Source organism: Schistocerca nitens, chromosome 5 (assembly GCF_023898315.1).
Source record: "Schistocerca nitens isolate TAMUIC-IGC-003100 chromosome 5, iqSchNite1.1, whole genome shotgun sequence".
In the NCBI taxonomy this organism is placed as follows: Eukaryota; Metazoa; Arthropoda; class Insecta; order Orthoptera; family Acrididae; genus Schistocerca; species Schistocerca nitens.
The window spans coordinates 528404200-528426436 of NC_064618.1; the positions used below are offsets into that span (position 1 = coordinate 528404200).

The 22237-nt window shown below is 41.7% G+C and overlaps 1 protein-coding gene and 1 pseudogene across 1 annotated transcript in view; both read right to left on the bottom strand.

Moving 5' to 3' along the window:
• Positions 1-22237, bottom strand: part of LOC126259616 (kalirin) — a 1784965-nt gene that overhangs the window by 1752445 nt on the left and 10283 nt on the right. The window lies entirely within an intron of this gene.
• Positions 18287-18405, bottom strand: LOC126261514 (5S ribosomal RNA; annotated as a pseudogene).

Consider the following 22237-nt stretch of genomic DNA (forward strand, 5'->3'; position numbering starts at 1 on the left):
GATAATATTTTTTTGAGTGATAATCGTAAAAGAAACATTTAAAACGTAAATACTGTTCACATCATGCATATTTTATGAATGAATTTTTTAAGCACGAACATTTTTCCGAAATATGCTTCAGTGGATAGCATACATTTCAAATCAAAGTATTGCCTCCGTCTATTTTCAAGCATATCAAGCACATCGAATCATTGGGTTGAAAACAGGAGCATACAGGAGCGCTGAATGGATGCTGCACGATCAAATGTAACTGCATCTTCCCCTGACGATAATTCTCGCTGTTGTTGTAGCAGAAAATCAGGGACACTCTGTAAATCTTTTGATTAGATTTTTGACTTTATTGATAGAAATATACGTCACAAGTTTGAGCAAGAGGAGTACGCTTGGGTGGAAAGATCTTCACAGTACACATTAGTTCGCCTTACTGACTGCTGAATGTCTCATCATGTACTGTCAAATCTGCTTGGCCATTCCACGAAGTTTAATAATGCGAGGTGTAATAGATAATCAATTAATGACTTTGGTAGCAGCGACAATCGAACTCAACCCGCTGAATTATCACTCCGTACGCTTACCTAAACCAAAAATTTCGTGAGCGTTTCCCCTTTTCCTAAGGCCTACTCGGACGAAACATTTTAGGAACGTCAGAAGGATCACACAGTTGCTTGTAGTCAGACAGTTTCAGCCAAATCCGTGAGACCCGCCCCGCACCCTCTTCTTATCAGACGGCAGTGTGTTAGAGGCCTGCTTCAGTAAACTACTGCGGTCATCACGAGCGACAGGCGGCTCGGCGGGCGATGAAAGACGAGAAAGGAAGCGGTCTCAGCGGCGGAGAGCGCGTCTTGGTCGCTTTGGACGCTTCCCCGGCGTAATGGATTATTTACTGCGTCCGGCGGCCGTGATGTATGGCCGGCGATGCCATCTGGTAATTACGGCAGAGATGGCGCCGCGCGATGAGGAGGCAGCCGTCTGCAGTCCCCGCCGTAGTTCTCGCTAGGACCAGCCCAGTTTCTACTTTGCCATTTCTCCCTGTCCTCCTTCCAAAATCCGCCAGACAACAAATATAGCCTTCGCTTGCGATTTACAAATAACTCCTGTCCGAGATAAATCGTCTATTTATCAGAGTTCAGCAGCGCTGCAGTAGTATTACGGACGCTGGAGAAAGTTTTACATCGTTATTTCCACTTGGTCAGTTGCTCGGGGCTAGCTAACTTTTGATTACAGATCAGAGCGGTGCTCCAGACCTGCACTGGTTCCTGTGTATTTGCTTTTAGCAGAGAAAGCTCTGCAGTCTGAAGGTGCATTCACAGCTGACGGAACGGAACACGAATGCATTAAGCGATGCATTTCAAATGGCGGCGTTAACAATGGCCGTCAACTGAACGCAGCGGGGCGGAATGTCAACGTCAAGGTTTCTCGGGAAGTCTTAACATCGTCGCTGTTGGGAGGTCGGTGGTGTCGTCTACTAACATCGGCAGTTGAAACATTCTCGGCGTGCTCTCTCATATTATACAGGGTGCACATAAAGTCCGGGAATACTTTCAAGTATTTATTGCACAAGAAGTAAACATTGTACAGATGTCATACATACTGCATTTTGAAGATAAACTCTGAAAGGTTTTTTTTTCCCAAACATTCGATGCGAACCATGAGTGACCCGGCAGACGTCAATACCGTAATCGATTTATTGCCATACCCGACCCAGCATGGCATCGTCGACTGTGGCAGTCGCTTCCCGTATTCTCTCCCGCAGCTCTGCAACATCACGTGGTAGAGGAGGTACATACACCCAGATCTTTAATGTGTCCCCACAGAAAAAAGTCACACGGACTGAGATCTAATGATCGGGGAGGCCATTTCATGAAACAATTTGCTCCGTACCTGAACTCGCCATGTTTGCGACCAGCGCTGACTATCTTAAAATTACCAAACTACGCTGTGGCGGTATACATGAAAAAAAAAACTTTCAGTGTTTCTCTTCAAAATGACATGTATGATATCTGTACAATGTTTGGTTCTTGTGCAATAAATAATTGAAAGTGTTTCCGGACTTTATGTGCACCCTGTATCAGTGGATTTATTGCTTTCGTTCTTAGTCTTTATTTCATTGTTTCTTTGTCTTTATTTCATTGTTTGCTGTGTTCCCGTGATACGAGTGCAATGCAAATGTTCCATGATCGTTTGCATGTTTTTTCCGTGAGTTTTCTCTCACAAAAGAGGCCTGATGCTTGAAAGCGAAAAACGAGTTAAGTTTGAAGCTAATTGGGCAAATAACAAGAATGCACCGTACATAAATATAAACTGTTGAGACTATTTTCATTAAATGACACTCTTTCTAACAGAGAAGACATTTGTTTTGAGGAAGAAAAAGAATAGCTGTTTTGGCCTTATTCGTACTTACAGGGAAATTAAAAACACAATGGAAAAGGTAAATAGGTCTGTGTATTGCCTTATAAATAATGTTTCGCGTGTTTACATTATTTACTTTCGATAGCAAACAAATGTCCATGTTCCGAACTATATGGACTACATGTTCTCTGTTGTTTCTGTTCTCAGCAGTTTACTATACGAACTTTACCATGAACACCAGTTAAAAAGCTTTATTTGGCCATTCATTAAACTTTATCGCCACTAGTTCCTGAATCCTGGCACTATATTCAGATCATCTCATAACCTGACTTTCAGCGTTCGGTTCTAGGCTAAGCAAACTGACCTTGCGTTGATCTTCCGTCTCGTGTGAACGCACCGTCCCGTTCGTTGACGTCCAGAGTGAATCGGGTTTGTCATGCAAGAAACTAAGCAAGGTAGCGTAGTGGATGACGGTCCGGAGTAGCATTCGGGAAGATCGGGATTCACATCCCCGTGCGATCTTTGAGGTATATGTCTTCCTTCGTTACCCTCAATTCCGTTGAAAAGGGCACGACCGGTTTCCGTCTGCACATTTCTGTAACCAGAGTTCGTGATCAGTCTCTACTGGTACACCTTGAGCAGAACAGCCTTCCTGATCGTTCACTATCTCCGCTACATGCTTCGGTGATGTTACGCTATCATCAGCGTATTCCTTTTTATTCTGCTGTAAAACATTAGTAATGTCTGATAAAAATACATGCATCTTGGGAGTGTGATCATCACACATGCAATCATAAATCGACAAAAAAAGTTTAACTTAAGAACAGATGCGGTTAGTCACGTTGCTGACTGTCCTCTCAAGTACAGATGTAATATACAACACCTTTATTTGGTACACATAGGAATATTGTGAAGAAAAAGTATTATGTTACTTAAATTAGATGTATGTGGTCATATGGACAATTTTACAAACATTGTTTCAAAATATTGTCATCTGTGCTACAGCAAAAGTGCTACAACGTTAATCCTGTGGCTGAAGAAATTGTTGCATTTTGCGCTACCGTATTGATATGTCTTACAACAACTCCATTTTTCTGCAAAACACATGACAATTCCACATTTTCCACAGTTTACCGTCGATCATCCCTACGCGCAAATTCCTAAATCTTCGTTTTCGGCCCATACGCTGGCCAGTGGCCAAAAGTGCAAGAACGTGTATCATTCACAGGCGCGGAAGCTGCCGTTTACGTGTGTGTGTGTGTGTGTGTGTGTGTGTGTGTGTGTGTGTGTGTGAAATCTTATGGGACTTAACTGCTAAGGTCATCAGTCCCTAAGCTTACGCACAACTTAACCTAAATTATCCTAAGGACAAACACACACACCCGTGCCCGAGGGAGGACTCGAACCTCCGCCGGGACCAGCCGCACAGTCCATGACTGCAGCGCCCTAGACCGCTCGGCTAATCCCGCGCGGCGCCGTTTACTTCTTCTTCTGGACTTGTTGCCCAGCCAATACTCAAAACCAGGATTCGTCTTCCCATAAAAGACCAGATCATTTGCAGTGTCCCCTGTAATAATTTACTTACACATTCGTATAATAATTCACCTTGAACATATAAACTTTCCGTTGCCCAATAAGAAACAGGGTCACAAACTCGAATGAAACTGCTACACCGGTAATTAATGCTCGTATAACCTTGCAAGATGTATGCTCAAATATGCACGCTATTCAGAAAGTTGTCACCAGAGACAACAGAATGTTCCTGTATTTGAGAGCTGAAATGTTGCTTGCAAGTACAATTATCTATCCAAGGACGAATCTTGAAACATGTTTCAGAAAATAATGGGCAATTTTGATACTGCTTGACAGCAACATTGCCAGATAAAGGAGTAATATAATTTATCGTCTGCAAGTAATAAGAATTTTTTTCTCATTGCTATACTTTCTATGAAACCTTTGTCCTAAAATCTACTAGTTTTTGAACTATTTTCTCACTTCGTTGATGCTATTTATGTAATACTATCATTTCGACTGACCAGATAGCTATGTTGATTGTGTTACCTTCCGTTCTTCATTATTTTCAAAATTTTTGTCGTTGTTTAGGAGAAATTTGTCTCTTTCTGAGTTAACAACGTTTCTCGAGGTGGAACTTGTAAATCTGTGTGAGTGAGGAAATACTTACAAGAATGACTTTCTCTCAGCATATGACCGTGAGCTCACCTGACGGAGGCTCAAACCCAGAACCTTTGCCTTTCGCTGGCAAATGCTCTGTCGACTGAACTATGCAGCCACGACCCACGACCCTCATTCACGGCTGACTTCCGTCAGTACCTCTATCCCACCACGTACGTTGTGGGACAAACATTCCAGGAAGAAATGATATTGCGAAGAAATGGATTAGCAACAGCCTAAGGGGTTGTGAGGTAAACTTGAGAGGACAGGTCGCGAGACGTGGCTGGACAACTCTTATCTGTAGGGCAGTTAGTTGGCCGTTAATCGTAAAGGTTCCGTGTTCGAGTCCCGGTCTGTCACACAATTTTAATTTGTCTGGAAGTTTCATTTACAGCTGTTACTTTAAATCACTTTTGATGTTGTAGTTGGTGGCGGTTGTGGTGCCCATGGGGTTTTTCACTTTACAACAACTCTATAAACTGAATGCACAACACACAGTATTTCAGTTTTTACTGTGCAACTGCACCGCTATTGGATAGTGTAATAATTGTGTAAACAGCATAGCTCAAATGGTTCAAATGGCTCTGAGCACTATGGGACTTAACTTCTGAGCAGTCCCCTAGAACTTAGAACAACTTAAACCTAACTAACCGACGAACATCACACACCGCCATGCCCGAGGGAGGATTCAACCCTGCGACCGTAGCGGTCGCGCGGTTCCAGACTGTAGCGCCTAGAACCGCTCGGCCACTTGGGCCGGCAGCATAGCTCATATTTTACAAAATATTTATGCCGTTATTCATTACTGCTCGATACTATGGCAACAGATAGCGCTTTTAATTCAATAAGAGGTAAAACGCCGGTGTCCGCGGTCTACGTCGTGCAAAATGTGGGTTATAAATACGCCGTTATTGTTTGCATCCCGTGAATGATCGGAATGTCCATATAAAGTTAATATTTTGCCCGTGACAAAAATTTTTCGGCAACAGTTTTAGGTGAGTGTAAGTAAACAGTGATTAACTGCTATTTGTGACTGGTTTTAATACAGGGAGTTCTGTCTCTGCAGCCTGAACTAAAATAAAAGCTAATATTCAAAGCAACTTTCAGATAGCCGATTTATTTGAGAAACTTCTTTCTCTTGGTTATATTGACGACAAGCAACATTACAGACGTGTGCAATAGGATCAAATCACCATCACTGGGCTTTCGATAACGGGATAGAAATGTCAAAGAAACTACCGTAACTATGTATGGGAATGAAGCCTTTCTCGGCGAATCTCAATGATGAAGTTTTCTCGGCTTATCAGCCGATCCACGGTGTCGTTCTGTGGCAGCGTTTCGACCACTTTCGTTCTTGGTCTGAAGATGACGAGTAGGAAACTGGTCTAAACGATCATCATACCGTAACCCGTAAACATGTTTTAATAAAGGCCAAACAGCGGTTTTCCAATAATGAGTGTGATCGGCCGTAAATTAAAAATTTGAACACATATAGACGGTACGATAGTCACCAAAATGATCTGTTGACTCTCTTAGTAAAATCTGGACAACAGTTGCAAACTGATGTCGACTAGTTATTATCCACAAAGGACATGAGTATAAGATGTTAAGTAAATTTTTGTGTGACTGTAATATAAACCGTCTGAGATGCAAAGTTATTTTTATGACAAATAACGCGTTTTGCCTGGTTAAGTCTTAAATTGTAATAAAAATTACTTTGCTACTAAGGCTATTTCTTTCCACATATACAATGGTAGCTGTACGAATCAGCCTATCACTGAGTGGAACAAACTTTATAATTGTTGTGTATTTATTTAAACAAAATTGTAATGTTAATATAAAAAAATTCATAATATTCTAGTGTTAAGAAATGTTGTAATGCGTAGATATCTGCACGGTCAGTAAGACCAAGTCGGAAAATAAATCAATAACAAGAAATCGTGTGGTACTGTTTACTCCAAATTTAATCTGATCTGATTGAGACAGAAGAAGAGGGGAGCTTATATTCTCGGCGTAGGAACTATTGGATACAAAGTTTTTCGATTTGGCTATCTTCATTAGGTACCTCACCCGATAGGGTCATAATAAATTGCACTATATATCGCCGGCCGGAATGGCCGTGAGGTTCTAGGAGCTACAGTCTGGAACCGCGCGGCCGCTACGGTGGCAGGTTCGAATCCTGCCTCGGGCACGGATTTGTGTGATGTCCTTAGGTTAGTTAGGTTTAAGTAGTTCTAAGTCTAGGGGACTGATGACCACAGAAGTCCCATAGTGCTCAGAGCCATTTGAACCATTTTGCGCTATTTATCAGTAAAATTTGAATTTTATCCCTGACTTAGAAAAAGGTGACCGAACGGGTTACAGGAAACGCAAGTAACTGTGAAACTGTTACAATATAATGTAATCTTTTGCACCTTACGTACTAGTTATACTAGTGATATGTCCTTCCAGATAGGATGCGTGTGATACGATTTGAGTTCCCGGTCATTTCCCAATGGATGTTTGATTCGTCGATTACAAGCATCATGCGATCCGCGAGTTCATGGTCGGCATATACTGATTTCTTTTTGTTGAAACAGAGATGATGGTCTACGTTTTAATAAAAAAAAAAGGACATGGTTACAAGAGAATTGTAACGAAAGCTCAGGTGTCTTTCATATGAATGCGCTTTTACCTTCATACGACGACGAGGTTGGTGTGAGGTCTTTGCACACATGATCGTTTGTAAATGATTTAGTGCAACGAAGATTTTTGTGTTAAGGTATTTCTGATACTGAAGGTACGTGCCTTGAAGTGGCGCAAAAAGTAATGCTTCTGCATTGTGAGTGAATAGGTCCACACTTACGCTTTCAAGTTATCAATAAAAAGACACACAAGATAGGCTGCTCGGGGTCGGCCCATCACGCAGACGGGGGGGGAGGGGGGGGGGAGCGCGCTTGTTGGAGTGCGGCTGGCACGGCCCGACTTATTGGAATGGCTGCGACAGGCCGCTTTGATCGGAACAGAAATCGTTCTCCACGTACAGTGCCGGATCGAAGCTAATCCGCTGCCCCATGGCCTTCCTAATAGAATCCGTCGCCTGGGATGCAAAGCAGGAGCGAGCACTTGGGAACTGCTCCTGCCCCCCGACCAACTCCACCCGCCCTGCCCGAATTACACGGCTCGGGAACAAAAAGAACTGTCCCGCCCACGCAGTAACGGAAGTCCAGCAGTTAGCCATTTTGTTTATACCGGGCCCATGCACCGTAACCGAATCCAGCACCGCCAAGAGCTGATAGTGCGCGGCCTCGAAACCAGTTCGTGTCCCGCAAAACGCGTCACTAGAGCACTTAGTTCATCTCTAACAGCGTTATTAGCAGCTAGAGAGTTGCGCTCGTATTCCCGTAACTAGGACACACAGTTTCCTTTGACTGGTTCATCTGCTTCATGGGTGCAAGACGAAAACGGGAAATCGGAAACATGAAGTTAGTTAATTAGTTTTGCACTCATCTGTAAAACAGGTGGTGTAATTATTTCCTATGTACTAGGCTCGTTGTAGTTAACAATCTGTTACAAGTTTTCCTTTAACCACATAACTCTATTTAACACTGAAGCAAACACGCACTCGCAATGTACAAACGTGCACACACACACACACACACACACACACACACACACACACACACACACACACTTTTACGCTAGACAGTTTCTGTATGTTTACTTCCTTAACATACCGCGTAAAATAATAAAATCGTAGTTATCATCATCTACAGGTAATGCTCTGTCGCCCCAACCAGTGTTCTCCATTTCATGCTGCCTTCATTTCTTGATAATTGTGACACTTTACAACCTTCGATAGATCATCTACTATTTTCTTTCTTCGCCTCCCCTTGGTTCTCATTTCTAATCATTTCTAAACTTTGCCTTTCACAGTACCTGTTAAAAACTTGTTGTGTCTAATTAAATATCCAAAAAGTTTCTCTCCCTCTCACTCTTTTCTACTTTTAATACTGTTGCTCTGAATTCCGTCTGCTTATTGATCTCTATCAAAACATCTTAACTGCTCTTTTTCTCTATCTGGCAAGTTCTTATTAGTTTTCTCGATAGCAATACTTCCGTAGCTCTAAGCGTTTTCTCTCTGGCTTCAACAGCGTCCTTCTTTCACGATTTCCACGCCGTATCTCTCGACTCTTGTAATTACGGTGCGTTAATAAAACAATACCTACTTTTCCTCTTATCTCTGAATTTTGATTTCCTCTTCTTCTTTCGTTTCGCCCTATTTGGGGTACGTTGGATCAGTCTTTTTGTGTGTTGTTCTTTTCTCAGTGCCCAGTATTTTTTCATTCCTTTCTGATCTTCTTTTCCTCTCTTCTTCCGTCTTGTAATGTTTAATTTTGGACTCCCATGAAAGGGATTTTTTGTTGTACGTATCTTTTGTTAGCCAGAAGGCCAGTCAAGTTTTTTTTTTTCGGATTCCATTGTTTTGCTTTCACCAGAATTCCACCTAATCCATTTTCCGGGATATTTAAACTCTTTTACTATTTCAATCTTTTGTTCTTGCACTTTGAGTTGTTTACGTGAGTTCTTGATGTTGCCATGATCTTAGTTTTTTCGAAGGCGATGTCAAGACCTATTTTAGCTGCTTGTTTCTTTAGTTGAAGGATTTGCTCCTTTGGTTCTTCCTTTGTTTCTGCAAACAGGGCCGTATCATCTGCGAAGCCAATGCAATTTAAGGTCCTCCTTTTCGCAACCCAATCTTACACCATTCTTTATATTTGTGTTCCATTCTCTGACTACTTTCTCAAGCGCACAATTGTGCGACAACGGCGACAGCCCATCCCCCTGTCGCACCCCCGTTTTTATTCCGAAGGGTTCTGATAGTTCACACATGAATTTAACTTTCTAATTATATTTGTAAGGTTCGCTTTTATGATATTACTCGTTTTCTTATCCAAACTCATTTCTTCCAGAATTGCTAATAGAAATTCTCTACCAGTCAAATCATACGCTTTTTTTAATCATTTAAAGAGATTACACATGTCTTTGTCCATGATTTTTGGTATGTCATATTGTTTTTGACGTTTAGTATTTGTTCAGAGCATGTCCTACCCTTTCTAAAACCTCCCTGGTATTCCATTGTTCGATGAACACTCAGCCAGGAGCTTCATTGAGAATTGAGGAGTGGTCATGCAGATGTAATTTTACTTGTATATGTACCGGTATGTCATCCAAGAGTTCCACTCAATGCCTAGCCGAGTTAGAGCTGTCGTTGCCGCCAGAAGCGGCCGCTCAGTGCACTAAATTTCACACTCTGAATACCACAAAATAACCTACAAACGTTACTATGTTTTTTTCTACAATAGCTTATACCCGCAGTAAGTAAAATTTCGTTATTTACCATCCTTCATGACGTTGCAACTAATGTGAAACAGAGTATAAAGAATTCTCATGCAACATTTATTTATTATTCGACCCAAAAATAAAAAGAAACCTGCTTATCATTGCGAAATACCACCAAAAGTTTTATATATGTAAAAAATTGTGTTTTGTTTCAGCCAAAATTTTCAAAAGACATTTATTGTCAAGACAAACATGGGCACGAAAAGTTAGCTGTCATAAAGGAAAATCACCTCACTATGAAACAATGTCCTTTTCCGAGCAGCGACATGAAAGACTTTATGTCGAAAAAATTACGATGTTTCTGCTTCCTGTCTGCTTACGACGCACGGTCTGCGCAGAAAACAACGCTGCTACGGTACGAAGAAAAAAAATGTGATTAAATAGCAATGCAGCGGAGTGCCCGCAGGAAGCACCATATAAATACACTGGCGGAAATCAATATTGCAACACCAAGAAAAAGTTGTGCGACGTAAATGGAAGATGGTAGGCGTGTTTCTATACCTGAAAGACGATGTCTATTCATATTTCGCCCCACCGCGTAAGAGTGGCGCTGGTAGCGCTAGTATGAGTCTGAAAATCAGGTTTGCTTCAAATACTAGCTATAACGGTCGTGAATGTTAGATCTGAGAGTGGACTTGGTGGTTGATGCTAGTCAAGAATGCCTCTAAGGCAACAAAGACGCCGTATCAACACCTTTATCAGTGTGAACGAGGTCGTGTGATATGGCTACGCGAAGCTCAATGTTCCTTCTGCGATACTGCAGAAAAAATTGGCAAGAATGTATCCACTGCACATGATTACTGGCAGCGGTGGTCACGAGGATGTACGATCGCAAGAAGACCGGGCTGCAGACGGACACTTGGCACTACCGAGAGGAAAGACCATCGTCTTCGGCGTATAGTTCTGGGAAAACGTACTGCATCAGCAGCACCAATTCGAGCACCTGTTGGCACCACTATGACACAACGAACCGTAACGAATCGTTTACTTCAAGAACAGCTACGAGCCAGACGCCCTGTATCGTGCATACCATCTGCGATTTCAGTGCTGTCAAGCGAGAGCTCATTGGAGGGCAGGGTGGAGGTCCGTTGCGTCTTCTGACGAAAGCTGGTCTTGCCTCAGGACCTGTGACGGCCGCGTATTGAATAGGAGACCAACTGAGCGCCTGCAGCCAATCGATCTGGGTGCTATACACACTGCACTTACATTTGCAGTTATGGCCTGCAGTGCGATTTCGTACGACAGTAGGAGCACTATCGTTATTATTCCATGCAACGTGACTGCAAATATATACGTCAATCTCGTGATTCGATTTGTTGTGCTGCCATTCATGACAACATTCCAGGAGGTGTTTTCCAACATAACCGCTGTTTTAACTCTACATGCTCTACATAGTGTCGAAATGTTGCCTTGGCCTGCTCGATCGCCAGACATGTCTCCAATCGAGCATTGGACGACAAGACCAGCGTCATCCACGAATATCATTAGCTGTCCATATATTAGCCGACCAAATCTAACAGGCATGGAACTCCCCATCCTACAAACTGACATCCCGCACCTGCACAATACAATGCACGCACGTTTATATGCCTGCATTCAACATTCTGACGGATACACCGGTTATTAATGTACCTGCATTACACGTTTGCAATGGCTCATCTCGCGCTTACATTAATCTATGGTCCTGCCATGTTAATGACTTACATATGATATCCAGACAAATGTATTTCCGCCCTTTCATTACTCTACATTATTTATTTGTTGGTGATGCATTTTTTCCCGTCACTGCACTAGAACGTATGCCGTAGTCCCCCAGCGGCGGTTTCGGCTGCGCCGTGGCCTGCCGCACAACGTCCATTAGGGGCGCCGGAATTGGAACCTCGCAGCGCGCGGAGGCTGCTTACGCGCCGTCGGCGGCCGATGAGACTGGCGTAGCCTGCTGCGGTCCTGACTACTCGTCACGCTGAAACGACTGGGCGCACGCTTGCCGCGCCGCGCTGCGCTGCCAAATGAAGGCCGCGAAACAAAGCCTCGGCGCTTTTTTCTTCCTTTACCGCCGCACCCAGCTCCCACCGTGCAGTTAGGCTGTAAATACTGCGGCAGCTGCACCAGACGTGGGCCAAGTCCCGCCGCGCGCAGCCACACACACGCCTTAGTGGCAGTCACATTTTTTATTTCTTGATTTATTCATTCTGGCAAGACCAGAACCGACAGGTTCCCTCTTATGATTAGACAAATCACATACAATGGATTCAGTGTACGACTTCAATCTCCTGCATACAGGGTGATTCAACTGCCCCTACCAATGTCGTTTTATGCAACCCGCAATATTATATCTTGCCTTCAATAACGAAGCAAGGTATTTTCATATTTTACTCCTCTACATAGTCTCCTCTCAATTGAACACAACGCACAGAACGTTCATACAACCATGTGCAATTGTTAGAGAAATCCTTCCTTGGGTGGTTGCTCAACTCGCGCGTCATACTAACTCGAAGGTCTGCAAATCGTTTTGATACTTCACGTGAATTTCTGCACTTCGTACTTTTGCGGTAGGTTCGTACTGATGACACAAAGTCTCGTCAGTGGTGGTGATTTTTTCCAGAAAAGAATTATCCGCGTTTTGCCTTTCAGTGAAGTCGCGGCAGGCATCAATGCGTCGTAGTTTTTGCTCGGTTTCAAGATGCGCGGGGCAACTTTGTACAGACTTTTCTGTTCTGCCAAACATTCAAGAAAAGGTCTTGAATATTTGACTTACAGAGGTTACTTCATTGGGATTTGTGACACAACAACTTTGGCACCCTACTGCCTCATGTCTACAACCAAACACTGAATGCTCACAACTGACTGGTCGGATTCTAATGTTTCGTTTACAATTGTTAATTCAAGCTCCCATCGTAGTTACTGTGCTGACGTCGCTTATACGCCAAGAATAAAATTTCTCGGAACTTTTTGGACGAACGACATACGTTCATTCCTCCAAACATTCTTCTCAATATTAGCAAAACAGAAGCACAAAATTAGAGTGTAATGCAGGACTGTTAACTTAAATAATCCTTATCGCTGATAACTGTTATAAGTGACAATTTAATGCAAATACAGTAATCCACTAAAAGAGAACACTTCTCACTATATCTATGCGAAACTACACTGACATCATATCGTTGTGCTATGTCATAATTTTACGCAAACAAGTGATGGTTTGCGAGTACGTGAATTTCTGTAAGTATATAAACCACAAATACTATTTCATAACATTAGAGTCTAAAATTCCCAAGATCGGTATTTTCCGACTGCAGTAAAATTAAAAATAGATGACTGCACAGCAAAAGAAACAGACACCACACACATACAATACTAAGACGCACATAAATAGCAGCAGTTGCAAATTATTCATGTTCATCGTATTTGTGCTGGCACAGCTGGTGATATCTTAGAATATACGTAAATCACCACCTCAAGTGCCTTTTGGACATAATCAGGTAGCAATTACCATTCACTTTGTGGAGTGCTATAGCATATATCACAACAATTGCAGTAGCATGTACCTCTATACCTAGACTTATTATTTAATTCCATCAACACGAAATTCCAGGTCGAAGTGACCCCACTACTCGTTCTACGTGTGTGTTGGCACGGTACTTTAATAGGGATAGCACTGATCACTCGGTATCCTTTCTTCCACTAATGATCCATATCCAGTCCCATTCCTACATCAGTCGTTGGCCCTGACAAGACTAAACACATCATTAACCATCTTCGTAGCCGAAACAAAATTTCGAACCATGATGGTGGAAAACACAAAAAATTGATTGTCAATATTGGGGCAACAAGGGAAAGAATGGGAGTTATAAATTTTCTTATCACAAAATCTTGCGTCATCGCCATGCGATAGTTGGGCAATAATCACACAGTGCCTCGTGAAGTGGGGAAATTAAAGCTAGCGCCCTGCATGTTACGCTTCGAGACGAATAGGTTACGTGTCAGCAAAGTGTTTCACTTTCTCCCTTGTTTCACAATAATATCATCATCATTATCAATATCAGTACCATCACTGTTGCCACCAATAACAAAAACAACGCTCTGCGACTGGTAAATAGCTGACGTAGTGTCAACGGTAAGACTTGCACCAAGTCATGAGCAACACAAGTAAATAAATAAAGACCATTGTATGTAGTTATTACATGAAATTAAGTAACAGAGTCACAGTGGGTCACCATCGCTCTTCGAGCTAGTACGCTGATAAGGGGAAAAATTATACTACATATTTAGTTCCTGTAGCACAGAAAAGGCATGATACGGACACAGCTCCTATTCAAGATAGTATCTAGAAGATACCCAAAATAAAAAACAATGTAGACACTGAGATTTAGAAACAACTGCACTTAGAAAGGAACAAAATTTATTAAATCTTTGCAAATTTGTGTCATGACATTCTTCTCGTGGCCTGGAATTACACATCTGTTTGGTGTGTCAGAAACAGTCTATCAGAAACAGGGCTGACAAAATATTTTCTTGAATCAAGACAATTAGTATTCAATTGTATTCTTTAATCGAATCCAGTTAGAACACAAGTTCACAACCTTTACTCTAAATTTACCCGAATAACAATGGTGTGGTTATTCGGGACAAAGTTAATCAAGCAGATCCTATTGAAGCGCAGCAGTGCGACATCTCTCAACATTTCGAATAGGTACAACTAGTGTGGTCCATCTACTGAAATGTCCAATGAAAGAGTAATCGCCGAGAGAACTCAATAATCACTAACACTACTAGGAGAAATGGCATACAAAGATTCTAGAGGGAAAGAAGACCTGTAACTTTCATTCTCCGACGACTGCAAGTAAATGAATTGCCACAAGTCTACTGTACTTAGAAAAAGAAGTAAATTAGTGGCAGGACATCGAGGAGGAAGTGAAAGGCTGTAGGCTAAATAGCAGAACAGGGCGCAGACAGTTCCACTGCAGTCTTCGTATGTATAATGGACGCTAACAGCAGTCCCCATTTGCCACTGATAAAGGATTTATTTGCCGCCTTGGTGCTGAGCAGTGCTCCCATTTGCACTCCACCGCTTCCAACGCCTGCACAATGCTGGGTACGGTACCCGCACAGCACTCCGGTGACGCAGGTCCTTTAGGTGCAAAGTTCCCCCACGTCGTACACAACACCAGTACTTTCGTTAGTATGCAAACAACCTTTATTTCATGTCATGATTGATTCAAAACCTACGTTCATTTTCTAGTGACATGGTACGTGCAAATACTTTAACTGTCAGTGATGTAGCACAACATTCGTTATGGCAGTTGACCACCAACATACACCCGTGCGGTTCTTGCGCTGCAGTCCGGAACCGCGGGGCTGCTACGGTCGCAGGTTCGAATCCTGCCTCGGGCATGGGTGTGTGTGATGTCCTTAGGTTAGTTAGGTTTAAGTAGTTCTAAGTTCTAGGGGACTTATGACCTAAGATGTTGAGTCCCATAGTGCTCAGAGCCATTTGAACCAACCAACATACACAAATCTCTATACAAGCAAATAATGTCCTGACTGACTGACTCATCATCCCCCAACCCAAACCGCTAAGGATAGAAATTTGAAATTTGGAGCAGGTGTGGATCTTAGACGTCGTTTAGGAAGAGACTGTTCGAAATTCCACACCTTAGGGGGTGAGATAGGGGATGAAAGGCTTTTGGAAAGTCCGTCGCTATTAAAGGGAATTGTGAAGCTAGAACTATGAAAACTGATATTTGGTTTCTCAGTCAGGAAATAAAAAATACGTGTTTCAGCATTTTTAAAAATTCAACCACTAAGGGGGTAGAATAGTGCGTGAAAGCCTTTTTGAAAATAAGTAATTACTAAAGAAGTACTAAAAGGTTGCTAAGGCTACATCTGTGACAATTGGTATTTGACTTCTCGGTTACAAATAAAAGAATACGTGTTTCAGTGTTTCTGGAAATTTATCCCCTAAGGGAGGGCTACAGGGAATGAAAACTTTTAAAGAAAATATTTCGTTACATTATAAGAACTTTAAAGCTAAATTTATGAAAATTGGTATTTCACTTCTCGATTATATGTAAAGAAATATTTGTTAAGGGATGAAAGTTGCTATCGAAATACCTCAACAGGAACGCAAAAGGCGTGATTAACAAAAATTTTGGACTCCAGCTACCAGAATCGCTTTTCGTTAGAAGTGCATTCGGAAAAGACCAGGTTTATATGACCTTAATAACCGTGAATACCATGGTATTGCGAAGCAGCAGGCGCTAAGCTAGTGTAACATATTTCGCGTGAATAAGCGGAATGACCCGTTATTGTATGATTACACGATTGCCGAACAACGACTGAAACAATCACATCCATTAAATACCTGGAGCGATTTAAAATGGGACGACCATATAAAATTAACCGCAGAAAAGGCAGATGCCAGACTGAGACTCACAGGGGGAATTCTCAGAAAATGTAGTCCACGTACGAAAGAGGTAGCTTACAATACCCTCGTTCGACCACGACTTGAATTTTGCTCGAGAGTCTAGGATCAGTATCAGATACGATTCAATGATAGTGGACACAGAGAAGATAAAAAAATAAAAAACAAGGCATTTCGTCACAGATTCATTTCGTAAATGCGAATGAGTCGGGGAATGCGTCGCCAGACGCTGCAAGAGAAGGGTTTTGCACTACGCTATGGTTTACTGTTAAAATTCCTAAAAGTGTCAACAGACATATTGCTTCCTTCTACGTGAATCTCGCAGAAAAACCATGGAGGTGTACCATTCGCGACTGAAACAGGGAATGTGGGAAGTATCCTCTGCCACACATCGTACCGTGGCTCGCCGAGTATACTTGCAAATGTAGGTGTCAAAGTATTTTCTACGACATTATGCAATTTTTAGTGGTCAACAGATTGCTTATAACTTCGCCCACAATACAGAGTGTTTCGGAAAGATTAATCTAACTTCTCAAGACTGTATCTTCTACGTGAACGAAGACAGAAACTTAGGATGGATTTTAATTTAAGCATTGAAACTGCAAAGTTTACCTTAGCGCCAATTGCAAGCAGCCGGTTTATGTGGTTGCCGGTAGAAGTCTCTCACGCGCGGTTAGCTCGCTCGATCGGTTATAGGTATAACCTATGGCTGCCCGGGTATGTTGGAGATCTGCTCTTTTCCACAAATGCAGGAAAATGCTGAAAATTTCTTCCAGGTCAAAGCATCACCTCACTGGTACCTGCGTAGAAAACCGATGGATCGGCAGTACGGATCTCGCACTGTATCACTGGCCAAAAGGGCGCCTGATCACTTGGCGAACTGCGGCGTCGCACAGCAAGAACTATGAAGCGCTAACTCCAGAATGCTCGTAAAAGTATGTGGCGAGTTTTAATATCGTCTGCATGTTTTTATGCGCCCGGTGCATTTGTGGAAGGTAAATCAAATCTTTAGCCCTAACTGTAATCATAAAACATATGTAAAAGTTCTACCCTTGGATAATCGAATGGTTTTCTTGAAAATAAATGTTTTCAATTCTACGCCCAAGTTAAAATATACTTCAAGTATCTATTTACACTCAGGTACAAGATGTAGTCTTGTGAAATAGTATGAATCTTTTTGAAACACCCAGTATATCATCAACCGTCTCAAATTTAAATGCTCACGAAGGGACGCTGATTCCATCACACAGAGTGTATCTCTGGGTTCCTCATTACGTCATTTAAGCTCTTTTGCATAGCCAAGAGTGTATGTTAACCTGCATCATATGTACCGAGTATGACTAACGCGTATTATGTTTCCGTTGTTTAATGCGCGATTTAATGTGCTTATATCAGTCAAATACCACACAAAAACTTTATCGAGTAACTTATTTACGTCAAAGCCGTTCCCCAACAGTGCAAAAAAAAAAAAAAAAAAAAAAAAAAAAAAAAAAAAAACTGTTCAAGATTTCAGTACGCCTGCGTTGTCTGTGTAACCAAATCATTTATCGTTGTTCCGTTGTGTTTCACACATAGCTCAGTATTCTGTAAAGTTTCTTTTGATAAATCATTAAAACATAAGTTAAACATCAGTGAAGAAAATATACATCCTTGACTAGCACCACTACTGATATTAAGTGCCAATTTAACTGTATAAACACACTGTATAAAAGACTATATGTCCCGTCTTTGTGATTATAGTGCAAAATTCTAATTAATTCTGAGTTATGCCTCAGAAGGCCCAACAGTGCCGACCGACCACTGTGTCGTCCTCAGCCGATGGGCATCCCTGGATGTGGATATGGAGCGCATGTCGTCAGCACACCGCTCTCCCGGCCGGCCCGGTTTTCGGGACCGGAGCCGCTACTTCTCAATCAGGTAGCTCCTCAACTGGTCTCACAAGAGCTGAGTGACCCCGCTTGCTAACAGCGCTCGGCAGACCTGAGCGGTCACCTATCCAAGTCCTAGCCAAGCCCGACAGCGCTTAACTTCGATGATCTAACGGGAACCGGTGTTACCACTGCGGCAAGGCTGCTAGCATTTTAAGAATATTACATTCAATCAATTTTCTCTTTCTAGAAGTGCATTTTCAACCCCCATCTCCATTTCGTATACAACAGCCTGACACGCCTGGTGTAGCAGACAAAAATGCTTTCAGCACCTACCACACCCGGTCTGCGATCCGATGTCACTGCATTTCTTCAGAATGACTGCAGCCGTCGGTTTTATATGTTATTCTTCATGGCGTTTGTGTTCACTTTAGATACTTTTATATTTCGGCTGGTATTTGATCAATGGCGACCGCATTATACTTGGGAAGGTATTGTAGGATCATGCACCTAAAAGAAATAAAAAAAATCGGTTAATTTGCGTAAGAGTTGTTCCATAACCTGAACTAACTACTTCATCCTTCTTTCACACGGCTTAGGGGCAACACGAGCGTTTTCGATGGTCTTTATTGACAAGTTTCATCTACGTTACAAAACAAATACACGATTGCTGCTATAATGCTACATTCCTATTTGTTTCGTGACCCGATTCAGCACTAGTAGTTCAATATTACACCGCTTGCCGTTCATTTGCATCCTGATTAATTCCCCGTCAAAGATATGTGATCAAACGTTTACAAGTTCCAAATCACGCAGAATAACAATGAATAAGTTTAAATTACAAAAGAGAACTACGGAATTATAGATAACTATACACAACACTAAATCTAATGACAAATTTAAAAAATAACTGTAAACGCAAATTCATTACTTATATACATTAAATATTTCTCACTTAAAAGCACAGTAAATTTTTCCCGTTCTGAAATTCTTCATCCAAGAATGTGGATGAAATTGAATCGGGAAGAATTATAAGAAAACAAAAGAACTGTTCAATGATACTTTCCCGTATGACATGCGGCACCTGTAACACTAGCCTAATTACTTAAAATGAGCTGCAAATACAGTTAACTGTAATGAAGCGGCAACGTCTGGTCGATAAATTCCACAAGACTGTTGTATACCCACTACGGAAGAGTTGTCAGTGACGAATGGTTTTCTTTATTTACACACAATAACGAAAGAAACAATCACTAAAATGGTTCAAATGGCTCTGAGCACTATGGGACTTAACTTCTGAGAACATCAGTCCCCTAGAACTTAGAACTACTTAAACCTAACCAACCTAAGGACATTACACACATCCATGCCCGAGCCAGTATTCGAACCTGCGACCGTAGCGGTCGCACGGTTCCAGACTATAGCACTTTGAACCTCTCGGCCACCCCGGCCGGCCAAACAATCACTAAAACGCACATAACGACTGTTTTACGGAAATAAATAACGTTTCATATCGTGAAATATTTCATATTCTGTCGTCAGCGCTGTGGTAAAAAATGTAAATTAACTTCGTGCATTGTCTAGTTCCTACATAACAACGTGCAGAAACGAGATAATACGGCACGTACAAACGCAGAAATGTAGATGAAACACACAGAGCTGTAGAATGAAGTTCAAAATTCTCATTTGTTCCGTCAAAGTGACTCACGCGCAATGATGAAACGATTAACTACAGAAAAGACCATGAAAGAGCACAATTCAATTTAAAGTAAAACTGTGCGCACAACAAACTCTATCTGTAGGAGAAAATATTACAAATTTGCAACAAACTCGGACCTTAAGTACGTAAGGAGTGACTATTATACTGGAGAACGACACTATAAGCAACGACGGTCAAATCCATTTCTTCCAATAATTCAGAAGTAAGTTCAGTTACGCAGCAGAGAGTTTAATTGTTAGGTTCAACTGTGCGTCTGTGCTAGTAAAATTGGACAAACATCTATATTTCTTTATATGCGGTATACTCAAAGTTATCTGGAACTAAGTTAAGTATTAATTGGAAAACTGGCTATCGCCAAATTCGAAAAGCGAATCTCAAAATGTGAATGTCTAAATCTGTTACTAAGCATTGCTGATGACCTAATTTCGTCTTTTGTTACTTTTTTCATCTGACGATGAACAGTTGGTTAAACTACGGAATAAATTTCGCTTTGACTTTACATTCACAGAGAATGTGGATTTATTCTGCACGAAGAGTAGCAAAATGTAGCGGGCTGTTTACAGTGAAACTACAAGATATATCTAATTTTTCACACGAAAGCTTTAAATGTCTCGAAGTAATAGAAATATTTTTTATGTGGTATGATGATGATGTGTGGTTTGTGGGACGCTCAACTGCGCGGCCATCAGCGCCCGTACCAAGTCCCAATTTTTTTTTGCACTGTCCAATTTTTTCAGTCCAATCTAGTCGCTGTCACGAATGATAGGGATGATGATGAAATGATAAGGACAACACAAACACCCAGTCCCCAGGCAGAGAAAATCCCCAACCCGGACGGGAATCGAACCCGCGACTCCGTGATCCAGACTAGCCACTAACTATGTGGTACGATAAACGGCGTGCGTCCCTACAGAGATGTAATAGGATATGGCAATGAGGTTACATTACTTTTACGGTCCGGATAATGAGCCAGTTTCTTTTCCGTTAAAAGGGGCATGGGGACGTAATGAGGACAAAAAAAAAAACTAAATGGCTCTACCGGTTTCGAAACTGAATGACGCGGAATTAACCAACCGTCTTCAAACGCGTCCTAATGCGGGCGGTTTCAACTGTAGCGTGCGACGACAATTAATACTGTTAATTAGACTCACGAAGATTAATGGCGTTGTAGATGTCAGAGGGTATAACAGGATGTGTTTACCGCGCGAAGGTGCACCGTGGGACACCACCTCTGAGATCTCGTCTCTTTACGAAAAGATGGATAATACAGAGAATCATGAAATCTCTTTACGAAAAAATGGATAATACAGAGAATGATTTAGTAATTCAAAGCGTTACCAGCGGCAGGTGATATTTGCAGACACTGTGCGCTGTAAAAGTAGCGCCACAATTGCTCCGATGCTGAAAGCATCAAGAAACTAAGCATTAACGTAGTTCCTGGGGTGTGCGATATTTCAGTACTGATTTGTGGAGTAGAGGTAATGTAAGAGAGACTTCGGATCTTCCATATGCCCTGGAGAAGAGCAAGAAAAATTTCATTTTCAACTTTTTAACTGACGCATTTAATTTTATATGTACAGTTTTTCCCCTCTGAACCTTTGGACAAAAACTATCTTTTATAAAGAACGGTAACATCATTTAACAAAAGGTAGAATAACAACACAGGCATGAAGTCTCAAACTTCTTGTCACAAGACTCTGAAAACTGCTTTTATTTTGATCCACCCTCTTAGTATTTTCCGCATAAACGGATCTCGTATTTCGAAAATTTAAGCAACTGTAACGAAAATATTACAATAAAATTTCAATCAAGCTTTACCTTCTTATAATTACTGTTTTATTTTTGGGCTTATACTAAAAATACTGCAAACAGTTCTGTTAGGAGTATTATAGACACTGTTACATTACGTTTTCAGACTTTCTCATTTTTTATTTCATCTTTACTGTCTCTCTTCAACATCCAACAATTGTCAGACATCACACTTTAATTCCATCTCCCTTGGAACCTCATCTTGATCTCATTAATGTCCTGGTGGAAGCGTTCTTCTTGCACTTCAGTATAATGTCCCAGATTTTGACGAAGGATGCAAATACGTGAGTGTGTGAAGTACACTTTTACACTCATAAGGCAAGGAAGATTGGGTTTAACGTACCGTCAACATCGAGGTAATTAAGAGACCGAGCACACGCTCGGATTGTGTCAAGGATGGGGAAAGTGAGCAGCTGTGCCGTTTCAAAGGAACCATCCAAGCATTTGCCTGGAGCGATTTAGGAAAATCGTTAATAACATCGTTCGAACAGGCCGTGAAGGCCCAATGGTACC